The sequence below is a fragment of the Nannobrachium achirus genome (assembly GCF_963921795.1).
Source record: "Nannobrachium achirus genome assembly, chromosome: 4".
Classification (NCBI taxonomy): domain Eukaryota; kingdom Metazoa; phylum Chordata; class Actinopteri; order Myctophiformes; family Myctophidae; genus Nannobrachium; species Nannobrachium achirus.
In genome coordinates, this window is record NC_137813.1 from 15,746,103 (window position 1) to 15,759,467 (window position 13,365).

Genomic DNA, 13,365 nt, shown 5'->3' on the forward strand with positions numbered 1-13,365 from the left:
TGCGTGCGTGCGCATCTGTCCTTCTGTCTTATCTTGTAAAAAGCTAGAAAATGCAGCCCTTTGCTCTGAGATCTCGATACCTCAAAACCAATAAAGGGCAAAAAAAGAGGGTTAGTCTGGAGTGCACATGGGACTTTGTGGACATATCTACGGACTGAAAAAACACACAAACCCTTTTATCTTCACTGCAACGTGACGTCATTCCTTTGGACTCGTCGACTTCGTTCTTTACCTCTGGCTCTCCTAAGCTTTCACCCCACTGGACGAGTCTTGCTACGGGGGAGATGCAGAGCTGTAGGGGATCCGTGTCGGTGTAAAAATTGCTGCTGTTTTTGTTTTGTTTTGATATGTTTTGTTTTGTTGAGTTCCTGTTCGCTCAGGTGTCCCAATTGCAGACTATGAATTCTAACCGCACGAGTACATGATTGAAGTCCATGGCACACTGGTGTTTTGCCAGTCAGCCTTTCGTGCATGCGCCGTTCGCAGTTCGTCCATGACTGTCCGGGATTTGGCATTTTGTATGCCTCAATGGCCGCTTGCTTGCCGGCGCCATGGTGAAAACCTCAGACAGGGATGCACCGGTATTGATCCTGTCATGGTATATCAGGCAGAGAGTAAGGCTAACAAATTAAGAATGGCTTTGTGTTCTAGTTGGATATACTTTAATGCCAACAATAGACACACATTCATTCCAAATATATCCAGGGAATGTGTCCCAGCTGTGTTAATCAGCTTTCGCGCACACGGAAGGATCTTGGATCTCTATATAATGGAGGAGAAAGGAATATATAGATTTTTTTTTTGTGTCCATCTTCCCAAATAGTCTATTGCGGAGTGACTTGATCTGTATCCGTGCATCTCTGAGTGCAAAAAGGAAGGATGGCGGGCATTCACACCTCTTGTCTGACAGAACGGAATTGGATCTGTTGATTCTTAAACCCTTGAAACCTCACACAATACTGCTACAGTATGAAAAAATATTAATACGTATATAGGTCAGCGATTCATTGCAGACTGCAAGCGCCGTCATCCCCAACACTAGATGACACTATAGGGACTGCCAGAATACTTAACTTTGTATATCTGCATGTGTGTATTTATTATCCCACAAAGAGCGGTTGGGTTTGAATGCTGTGCAATGGTCGAGTTTGTCGACGTTGACGAAAAATTACAAAAAAGAAAAAGAAAACTAACAAAAAAGAAATGTGCATTTTGTGGTAATTTTATTTAATTATTTTTAGGAAATGAGTTTATTCTGGAGCTTTTTTTGATGTTTGATGTGATCCCGTTTTTAGTTTTTAGTTTTTTTTTTTCCTTTTTTATCCCTTCAGCTGTTGTTTTTATTTGTTAGTAGAACACGATTCAGGCTCGTAAAGTTTTAATATAGATAGCCTGAATTTGGTCTTCACCCCTTCTCTCTCTCTCTCTCTCTCTCTCTTTCTCGCTCCCTCCTTTGCACTTAGCATCCAAACATTCAACTGACTGACTTTCACTCCCGCGGCAAAAATAGACGATCTACAAGCTCACAACTATCACGTTGGGAACCAAAGGAACCGGATCCAACGTTGAGGAACCAGAATAGTTTCCATCACATTTTGGAACTGTTTCTGAAACAGCTTTTATCTACACTGTCCGAGCTGGTATTGGGACTTCACGTCTTCTAGAATCATACAATTACAATACTTACCAGTGGTTCTAAAACCTTTTTCTTAAGGGATATTTCACTTAAAAAAAAAAACTAAAAAAAAACACTCCCCATCCAAGGCCCATTCCTATACAAACCCATTGTAACTTCAAACTCCATTAAAAAAAGAAAAAGAAAAAAAAAGAAACTATCAATGGTGCTGCTGATCTTGATTCAGATCAACCAGTTGACTTTATTGAGCTATTCCTTACTGATGAGCTTGCTCCAGGATATTGTTGATCGTAACTTGTGCAGAGCAGTGCATTAAAACTATTAACCAGACATATTCTAGAACGAAATACTGGAAAGCTCTCACCGTTCCAGAACTAAAAAGCTTCCTAGGGCTGTTTTTTTTTCTCACTGGTCTCATTCATAAGCCTGAGCTAGGAATGTACTGGCCTACACTAAATACTTTGAGCAAGAGCATCTCTAAAATAGAATACCAGCACTCGCGGAACTGTCATTTAAGGCACTTTTATTAAAGTGTGTAAGTTGGTACACTAAATACCCCCTTCTTCAGCAAGACCATGCCTCGCAACAGGTTTCAACTTGTATGGAGATTTCTTCACTTCATTAAAAACACCCTAATACGTGAGCAGACTGTGTTTTTTTTATATAACTTTTTTTTTCAGTTATTTTAAATAATTCTTTGGGAAAATTGAAAAGAAAAACACAATAAGAAATTATTAAAAATAAATTAAAAAAGGTTATCAAAAAACACGGCCTGCTCACGTATTAGGATGGTATTATGAGTCGCTAGAAAAGATAAAGGGTGTTTTTAATGAATCTATCATGGTTAAAATGGAGTTTGAAGTTACAATGGGTGTGTATGGGGCCCTCCTGGAGGAGGACTGATAACATTTACATCAAATATCTAAATATTGAATGAAGGAAATTAAAATCTGTTCCGGGTGTTCATAAAAGCCTGCATGATTAGACTATAAAATAACCAAAAATGTTTTTGAAAGTGAAATAAAAGTGAAATATCCCTTTAATTTCAAGGACCACCCAAGGACCACCATAACTCTGAGAGCGTACTCTACAAATCAACCATTCAGTTACTTTTTTATAATCTACTCCATTTGTACACTCTACTACTCCCAATGCGGAGAGCTTGTAGATCGGCTATTGTCGGCGCAGGACACCATCGCGTGACTAAGTATAAAAAAAGCCAAGTGCATATTTCTCTCTTTTCACTTCTTGTCTGTTCAGTTTTCCAATAGATATTGAAGTGGTGTGAACTGTGTGGAGCAGGGTGGACAGGCCACTCGGTCATCTACGGTAGACGTTTTGTTTTTATTTTTTATTATTTCAGATAACGAGAAGGAAAACTTGATATTTGTGTTTTATGAATATATGAATACCAATGTTCTGTTTTGTCATAACGTTTTAGCAAGAGGATTTCTTTTTTTGACTCGTTCCCAACAAATACTTGAATTTCTTAAAAAACAAAAAAGGTTTAGAGTTTAATTAGTGAATGATGAATAAAAGAATAGACACTGGATAAAATAATCTTGCCCTGTGTGCTCATTTTTGTAACATTGTGTGTATTACCCCCTATCTTTTATACAGTCTATGGTATTACCAGACAGTATTACCAGAGACTACTGTATGTCAGTGGTTCTCAAACCTTTTCGTGTTGAGGACCCCCAAAATGATATGTATTTGGCCACGGACCCGCATCTCAAAATATCTAGTTCCAGGGACCACCCAGAAGCAAAATTTGAGTTAAAAACGTTCGCTTTGAAAATACATATATTCAAAGATTTGCACAAGTTTTCCACAACTTTTTCAAAAATAGCAGATCATCTACAAGGCACTCGGTGCCGCGCTGTGAGCTTGTATATCTGCTATTTTTCACTGGTTAAAGCATTCAATAATTCTAGGCCTAAATTTAAACCCTAGCATCCGTATTGTAGGGAAAGCTTTCGCAGGAAATGGCAGATCGACAGGCTTAGGCAGCGAGGTGTTGTAAGCGTGTCGATCCAATATTTTTTATAAACTTATAATGTCCCTGTCAAATAAACAATGTTAAAAATATATATATTAAAATAAAATTGAATTAATAATAATTGAATATATGTGATATTCGGGCAATTTAAGACCAATTTTCTAATTTAATTTCTGATGAATCTTAATAGCCCTGGCCTATGCCCTTGGTTCAGGAGATCAAGATTTAACTTTGATGAGCAGTAGATGTTTGGTGTAACCCATTTAGGCCTGAGACCGATTCTAAAGCCTGACCTAATTTCAAATATTTCAAATATTATTCGAAAAGTTTGTTTTTACATATACTGTACACAGTATGTACTGTACTACACAAAAATGTGTTCCCGGCCTGAGGTGTAAAAGCACAAAAATGTGTTCTTGTCCATATGAGGGACAGCCATATTTGAATGCAGTATGAGTCACTACACTGTATCCTCATCAAATCACAACACAAGACCTTTTCATCTTAGACCTGTAACTCAATATTTGAAATGTATCACAATTTGGTGGTCAAAGGTTAAGGAGGGGAATTGAATGAACTTGAAATGAGACTAATTGCATTGGAAAGCTTGTCTGGTCATCTGGCGATGAGCCGTGCACATTGATGAGCTGTGAAAAGATGACCAGAGATGGGAGAAGTACTCGCATTCAGTAGTTGTGAAAAATACTTTGGTAAAAGTACTCATTCAACTAATTAGCCTTATTCACGGCCCACCCACTCAGCATCCCCCGGGTGCTGAAGTCACATTTTGAAGGGGAAAATCCTACTATAGCCTATAGAGTTAACACAGAAATCGCAAATTTAATGCAATTTCCGAATAGTAAAGTATAAAATACGGCTAGCATGATCAAGAACACAAGATAGTAAAAGGCACAAAGTATTATAATTTACTTTACCGTTCGAAATAATGATTTGTTTAAGTCCAGCTATTTCTGTTATAGTTTCCCCTTCTAAATTGATGTCAGCACCCGGGGGATGCTGAGAAATTTGCTGAGTGGGCGGGCCGTGAATAAGGCTTATTACTCAAGTAAAAAGTACAGGCTTTGAAAAGTAAAAAGCATTTTTACCGGATGTTTCTGTGCAAAGCCAACCTCACGTTATACATAATTTGAATTATTAAACTTAAAAGATCCCCACCAAACACACGTCTTATAGGTCCACGGTTGGTTTCCAAACTGATGTGATGCATCAGGGACCGCAGTGGCTCAGGCGTAGAGATACCGTCATCAGAACACGGAGGGTTCCCAGTTTGATCCCAGGCTCCCCCAGAGTTGGTGTCGAAGAGTCCTTGAGCAAGACTCTGAACCCCTAGTTGCTTCCAGTGAACATGTTGGTGCTTTGCATGGTTTCCTCTGCCATTGGTGTATCAATGTGTATGAATGGGTTAATGTAATGCACACGCTCTGTAAATCTTGCTGGGAGAGTATAATAATAAAGTGACAGATTGTGCTGCATTCTGAAAACAATGGCAGCCAGTGCATTCTGTAAACAATGACTTGTAAACATTAAAGTTAACAAGTAACAAAAAAGTGCATTTTAAACATTAACACATCACCTTCCTTTCTCTTATTTTCCACCCATCTTCTCCTCCCCACCTCCCCTTAAAGGAGTAGTTCACCACTTTTCAACCTATATAGGTCCTCACTAATGTTCATGATAAAATATCACAATTTCTTTCTACTCAGTCCAAGTCTCCTAGGAGAGCTGTGGGAAGTTCAGAATCCATCGTCTTGTGACATCATCATTTTCCCCCAAAAAATGTTATCAATATTTTTGAAAAAAATATTTAGATTTGTATTATCGCGAGAACAATGGCTTCCACTTTAAAATTGCAACTTTTCAGGAATAGAAAGCCTGCGGTTTCTATAAGCTGGATTGGCAATCGATGATGTCACAAGGTTTCTGACCTGCCCACAGCCCTCCTCTGAGAAAAAAAAAAAAAAAAGCTATTTTTGAGTGAGGACCAATTATATGAACATAGGTTGAAAAGTGGTGGAGTGCCCCTTTAACCATTTTTCACCTTCAGGTTCAACAAAAACAAGAAGTTGTTTTCTATATGTATTGAAACTATAATGCTACGGTGGCACTGGGTCTCACCCTTCAGCGAGCCGTATATCAAAAACAGTATCATCCATCATTTATCAAAACATAACAGACTATAGAAAATCTATAATAGGCTATATATATACTGTATGTATCTTTATCGAGATTTCGAGGGGTTCTTATAATAACCTTGTTCTTGCACAACTTGAACAGTTAATTCCCTGTGGTGGTAGTGTGATTCAGAAACAGCACGCACGCATGCACGCACACACACACACACACACACACACACACACACACACACACACACACACACACACACACACACACACACACACACACACTCTCTGACACAAATTGCATTTATACACTTGCCCTGCACCAGTAGTCTAATATATTTTTTCTATTACATCATGTGTGCATTATACAAGTAGGGCTAAATATAACATATATAACACTATATAAAATATAACGCTTTATCTAGGCCCTATATCTATAGCCTACTCTGTGGACTATAAATCAAACCACACATGTAGACTGTAAAACAAATCCCTAATACATGGTAATAAACTACTGTAAATCAAATCACTATACAGTGTGTGAAATGAAATAAATGTATAGCCTCACAGACTATGCACACTAAATCAAATCACTATAGCCCATCCATAGCCTATACGAACTTTACTCAGAATCAAATCACTACATAGATCTACAGTCAGACTATGCTATGCAAATCCAATCAGTTCATATATGCACTCAGGGGCGTCACAAGGGGTAGGAAAGTGGGACTGAGTTACTAGGGCCCAAGGTGTTGGAGGGGCCTTAATTATTTTATACTTTAGCTATTGAAAAATTGCAGATATACAAGCTCACAGCGCGGCACCGAGTGCCGCGCTGCGAGCTTGTAGATCTGCTATTTTTGAAAAGTTGTGAAATGTGTGCAAATCTTTGAATATATGTATGTATTTTTTAAGCGAACATTTGTAACTCAAATTTTGCTTCTGGGGGGGCCCCTGGAATTAAATATTTTGAGATGGGGGGCCGTGGCCAAATACATACCATTTTGGGGGTCCTGCACATGAAAAGGTTTGAGCTCCACTGACATAGAAACATAGTTTTTTTTTTTTTTTTTTTCTTTTTAAAAACCCTTAGAAGGATTTGAAATATTCAAAGATTTTCATAATTTTTCAAAAATAGCAGATCTACAAGCTTGCAGCGCGGCACTCGGTGCCGCGCTGTGAGCTTGTATATCTGCTATTTTTCAATAGTTAAAGCACATGGGGCCCCACAGTGAATCCTAGTACCCAGAGCCCAGAATTTGGTTAGTGTGATGCTTAGTGTAGGTGTACATGCACACCGCTGGCCAGCAGTGCACAGTGTAGCTACTGCAGACTGCAGAGAGCCATCGGAACCACCTGCAACACCCCGGCCCAACGTCACACCGACATTGGTGACTTTGAGCAGAGGTCGCTGTTTTGCAATATCTGCACATTCACTGTCCGGGACCGGGAGCATCATGCATCAGCATAGCCTATTAGCACAATGGAGGAATAGATATCAACTGATAGAATCCTTACACATTTTTATAGCCAGCGCTTTAGATTGTAGCCGCGGGGGTGGGAAGAAATCGACACCCCACCCTGGCGTTTTAGCAGAAATGGTCTGGAAACACGTTACATCAGAAGGTGTGTCCTCCTGAATATATTAAACAACAGGGACGTGCAGAGAATGTTTGAGAGGCAGGGGCTGACATTTCTAAAAGGGCCTTTTGGTGGAAATATCGAAAATAGCTGACCGTTGTGAGCTTGGACGTTGGCTATTTTCGGTCCTACTTGAAACCACATTAAACTAAGTATGATAAGTGAATATGTGGAGTAATGGCATAGATTTATACACAGAGAGGGCAATTCTTTGAACATAAAATGCTGCATTCACGTTCATGAGAGTTTGGAGAGGTAATTCACTTAAATGCTGCCTTCAAGTAGGCCTATTTGCATTTCTTTCACCATAGTAAAAACTGCATTCATGGTCTGGAGAGGGCACTTTTTTTTACAGAACAATATAAGGGCACAGGGGCTCAAGCCCTCTTTGATGTCTGTGTGCAAGTGCCTGATAAACAATGGCAAAAAAAAGGTCTACAGCTGGAGTCGCAGATTTCGATAGGACATAGATGCGTGCGTAACGCTCGATGATGAGGCATATGGGCAGCATGCAGCAGCAGCAGCAGCAGCAGCATCATTCACCACCCGGGGACGACGCGTCGACGGAGCTACTGGTGATGATGATGATGATGATGATGATGATGATGATGATGATGATGATATCTACATCCAGTGACAACAGAACCCAACGATGCGTTTTGGACATGCACTGCCTTTCAGGGGACGTTTGGGAAACCCATCAACGCCATTGATCATCATCTGGCCGATCGTCAAAGAAGAAGCCACTGACCATCATCTGATCTGATCTGACCGAGGAGAGGAGAGGAGAGAAGAGAGGACGAGAGGAGAGGGAACGCTGCGACATCTGATCCCAAAATGTAAATGTCTCTCTGCTGCTTAAATACCCCCCCTCCCACCCTCCCTCGCAAACTTTATCCTAAAACATGCCTGCTATAATCCATTTACAGTTCATTTCGCTTTGCATGTTTAATTGTCATCGCCGGATCGCCCGTCAATTTGCTGTCAATTTAACTCCTGAGAGAGAGCGTGACCAAATGGACCCGCATCATCCATTTGGTTACGCTCTCTCAGTCCCTCAGAGTTGGAAATGGATACATAATATTAACGCTGAGGGGTTTTCGTGCGCGTGTGTGTGTGCGTGCAGGCCGGACGGACGGACGGACGGACGCGATCAAGCGACAGTCGCAGTGGAAATTGTAAACATGTTGCGGTTTGGAGAACTGTGCCATAGGGAGCAAATTAAATTAATTGTAAACTGTCTGGTAACTGCTGTGCTAAATATTAATTGGTTAATGCATTTTTAGAGAGGCTCTGCGCTCTCTGATTGATTGATTGATTAATTGATTGATTGCCACCACCAAAGGGACGGTGTTGTGGTGTAGAACGCCTTCATTTGGGCTCACATCTATAGGCAGTACAGTAGTCTATAAGCCTATAGTGCCAGCCCATGCATTCTCTAATATGACTATAGTTTTCAATGGAACAAACATGATAGGACCAACATGATAGGTTCAAATAAGTTAGATGTACATCAATCACATCCAGTCATCCACACCCCATTTTGCCTCCCAATTTCTCACAGACAGCAAAAATCCTCAGTTTAATTTGTTGAATGCCAACTAGGGTGCAAATGGAACCAAATGGGACACATATTGCACCACACATCATATTGATAAACTGGACTTATTATTATTTTACTTTTTTGCAGCTAGGCCTGTGACCTGTCACAATTAGCCTATTACATAATCGTCTAATCGTAATTATTTGACATAATCGCAATTATTTTGTCATAATCGTCATAATACATTTTCCTTGTTGAAAAACATTCATATATTTTCAAACATTTTAAAAAATAGTGAAAATAGCATATCTACAAGCTCACAAGGCAAAGGTACGTCTTGTGAGCTTGTTGATCTGCTATTTCCACTATCAATGTCCTTTTTAAAGTATAAAATTGTCAAATATGTCAGTCATTTCTTTGCATATTTAGGTCATGTGTCATATCTGCCATGCATGTGCTTCAACTTCAAAGCCTACAAGCCAAACAGAAATGTAATTGTCAACGACAAAAAAAACCCCCACAACAATTCAATCGTTATTCGCAATTATTTGAGTGACAGTTAATGGTCATGTAAAATGTCACAATGACAGCCCTAGTTGCAGCCAGGAGGGGACTCATGGAATATAAACAGACCAGGACACGCTGGCTGGAACAATAGACCTCCACATCACCCACATACATCACCCACCCCACCCAAACCCCACCCCGTCACACTGCCTGCCTGCCCCCTCTTCTGTTTGCATTCATTGTACTCATCTGTTAAGCCGTATTTATACTTAGCCGCACGACCTTGCCCTGCACACGAAAAGAGCTGAACGACACAGGCAGCCCCGTCACACACGTTGATGTGACGCTTTGTAAGTTAGCTATTTTTGGCGCAGGGCACCGTCGTATGGTGGAGTATAAAATTAGAGATTTTTAGTATTTTTAAAGGCCTACCATTCTGGCCTAAAATCCCCCCAGGCCCCAGCCTCACCCCCACCCCACTCTTATCTCTGTCTCTCTGTCTCTCTGTCTCTCTCTCTCTCTCTCTCTCTCTCTCTCTCTCTCTCTCTCTCTCTCTACTGTAATCTATCTTAATCCCTCAGTTGTTGTTGTTTTTTCGTTTTTTTTTTTTCTTCTTTTCTAATCCCTTCCAAAGTAAAGAGCTTTTAGGCTCCTGATCAGACACATGGCTCTCAGTGAGGATGAAGCTGCGACAAGTCCCAATCAGCCCTCGCCTCACTGTTCGCACACTCTATGAAAAATTTAACACGTAAATAATTGACAGAAAGACAGGCCTTATTATATATGGCGAGTGCATTGTCAGAAATGTTCAGGGTGGGACACCGCCAGACCCTGAATGGATTAGTAGCCTAACTACTAGCATCGACTTAATTCATGCCTTCCTCTTTTAGCCCATTTTGTCTGTCTTACTCACAATGTTGACCCGTGGGTTTGTTTTGTTTTGTTTGAATGCCGTATTAAATTGATAGTGGGATTACAGGAACATTAATGACTTCATGGGAGAGGTAGCTCACATGTGTACCATTAAGGCGTGAAGATTAGACCTATGTCTTTTTATGTTGCGTAGAGTAAACTACAGTCTTATTGTGTAATGAATGGCTGGGAACTGGGAAGAAAGTTAGGGAAGAAACTGCTGCCTTTTGTTGAAACCTCATATGTCCAAAACTGTTCATTTCCAACATCAATTTTAAAAAAATTGCAAAAGTTGCTGATCTACAAGCTCGAAACGTGTTGCTTCGCAAATATACCCTGTATATTTGTATTTGTTAGAATGCTTTCCATTCTGTCATACAGAAACGTGAATGGTGCTTGCATTGTAGCCTTGCATAGAACCTTAACATTCTGTGCAGCTCACAACCCAGACATTGTCATTGAAATTGTCAGCCAGCTCTGTGCAGTTAATTAGGAGAAGTAAAAACTCCTGACGAGATACATAACATTAAAATGCGTGACAATGTAAAATCCATCAAGCCTCAGTAGAAGTAGAGCAGTGTGTTCTTCACAGCTTCTTCACAGCTTTCATGACATCTGACAATTCAGCACTAATGTCTTTTGCAGCAACCGACTCCCTATATAGTCCCTGTGTAGCATGCAGTTTAACCTGTGACCTGTGCAGCATGCATTGCCTCCATCAGGTGCAGGTGCACACATATTGCAGGGGATTTAATGGATCCCCATTAGCTGACATCGGAGTGATAGCTAATCTTCCAGGGGTCCATATAAGATACATACAAATATCCTATAAAAACATGTAAATAAATACATTACAATGCATAATAATAAAAAAATAAATCTATGTCGGTCTTGTTGAACCACAGTTGCTCTCCACCCTGCTCTCATTCAATACAATGTCTGTAGGTTAGGTTGCTTTTCTTTCTCATCCTGATAAAGGCCCATTCCCACTGGGCCAGATAAACAGATACAAAAATATCTTTCTCCACTCAAGTGGATGGTGAGATACAGATAAAAATCTGTTTAACTGGCCCAGTGGGAATAGGCCTTAAGTCTGAAAACGTTTTAGTCGAGCATGGCAGTCTCCATGTTTCTTGTTAAAACCAGAGGGCATGAAAATATCAAATTAAGTTTTCAGAAGGCTATTAGCTATGCAACACTTTTAAAACCATGCAGCAGAAGAAGGAAATGTTAACATTTCTCAGACATAATTGGATGTGAACTTCTGTGAAGTGTGGTTTACATAGGATATTATGCAAGTAACACTCAAAAGTGTGAACTTGCTACTGTAGGTTCTTTTCACAGGCTTTTTAACAGATTAAACTATCAAAATGATTAGGGCTTATCTGTGGATCACTATCACTCATTTTCATATTTCAGGACTTTTATTCAGCTGCGGCCAAGAGGTGTCCCTGATCTTTATCTCCGGGGGTTTATCTACGATCGGTTCCGGCGCAGGACGCGATGACGTCAGACCGGAAGTGTTTGCGCTGTGGACTTCTGGCCTTCAAAATAAGATAACGGGGGTGATGCCAACCTGAGACTGGCATCGTGGACTTTATAATCCGTTAATTTCATGGGCACTAAATGAGTTAAAACATCGCGTCCTGCGCCGGAACCGATCTTTGTCCACGTGGAGTTGTGTAATGGCGGACCAGAGCTTTTATACATGTGTAACATAAGCGAGCATCTGCCTCCATCTTCGCTTCTAAAGGGTAGTTTTGAGATAATGGACATTAAAGATGAGATCGCCCGTCCACCTCAATGTTATGGGATGACTATTTTGTGCTCGTGGAGCCGTGATGATGCGAAATCAGCGACGGATTTCGTCTCCGGACCTCCGGCCATTGTACTCGGTAATGTATCCGCCGTTACAGTAATATATTTCTTTTCACGAGTATACTCGGGATTGGCACTCCGGGTACTCGAGTACTTTTCACGAGTCTTCGCGGGATTGGCACTATATGAGTTAATACTTTTACTTTAACCCATTTAGGCCTAGAATTATTGAATGCTTTAACCAGTGAAAAATAGCAGATATACAAGCTCACAGCGCGGCACCGAGTGCCGCGCTGCGAGGAGCTTGTAGATCTGCTATTTTTGAAAAAGTCGTGAAATGCGTGCAAATCTTTCACTATATATATTTTCAAAGCGACCATTCGTAACTCAAATGTTATTTCTGGGAGTCCCTGGAACGAAATATTTTGAGATGAGGGTCCGTGGCCAAATAAATATCATTTTGGGGGTCCTTCACATGAAAAGGTTTGAGAACCACTGACACAGTAGTCTCTCAAGAACAGACTAACTGAGCTCCAGTTAAGTGAAGAGGACCTTTTCTTTGACGATGGCCGGCCAGATTGCTGACATAGAAACATAGGTTTTTCACAAAACCTTAGAAGGATTCAAAAGACACTTATGGAATCGGGTCAAAATTCTAATTTGCATGATTTTTCAAAAATAGCAGATCTACAAGCTCGCAGCGCGGCACTCGGTGCCGCGCTGTGAGCTTGTATATCTGCTATTTTTCACTGGTTAAAGCATTCAATAATTCTAGGCCTAAATGGGAGCAACAAATATGAGTACTTTTCCCACCATGCTGACCAGGTGGGTCTCTCTGCTTCTCTCTCTCCCTCTAGTGTCCGGTGGCGGCGAGACGGCCTCACCTGGTGTAGGAAACACCGCCGACGCAGGAGGCTTGTCAGTCACAGCATCCCTCTGTGTACATAGCATACTCTCAGCACATGTAGTGTAACCTAAAACCCCGGCGGCAGCCTTGTTCTACTCCCACGGAACCATCCCAAATTAGCCTGCAGCCTTTATACTATTGCATGTCCTCCCCCCCAACGAACCAACCAGCCAGCCAGCCAGCCTACCAACCTGCCTACCAACCAGCCGACTAACCGCACTAAAGGGAAAGCCAGACTCGTCGTTGCTCTACACACCCTGC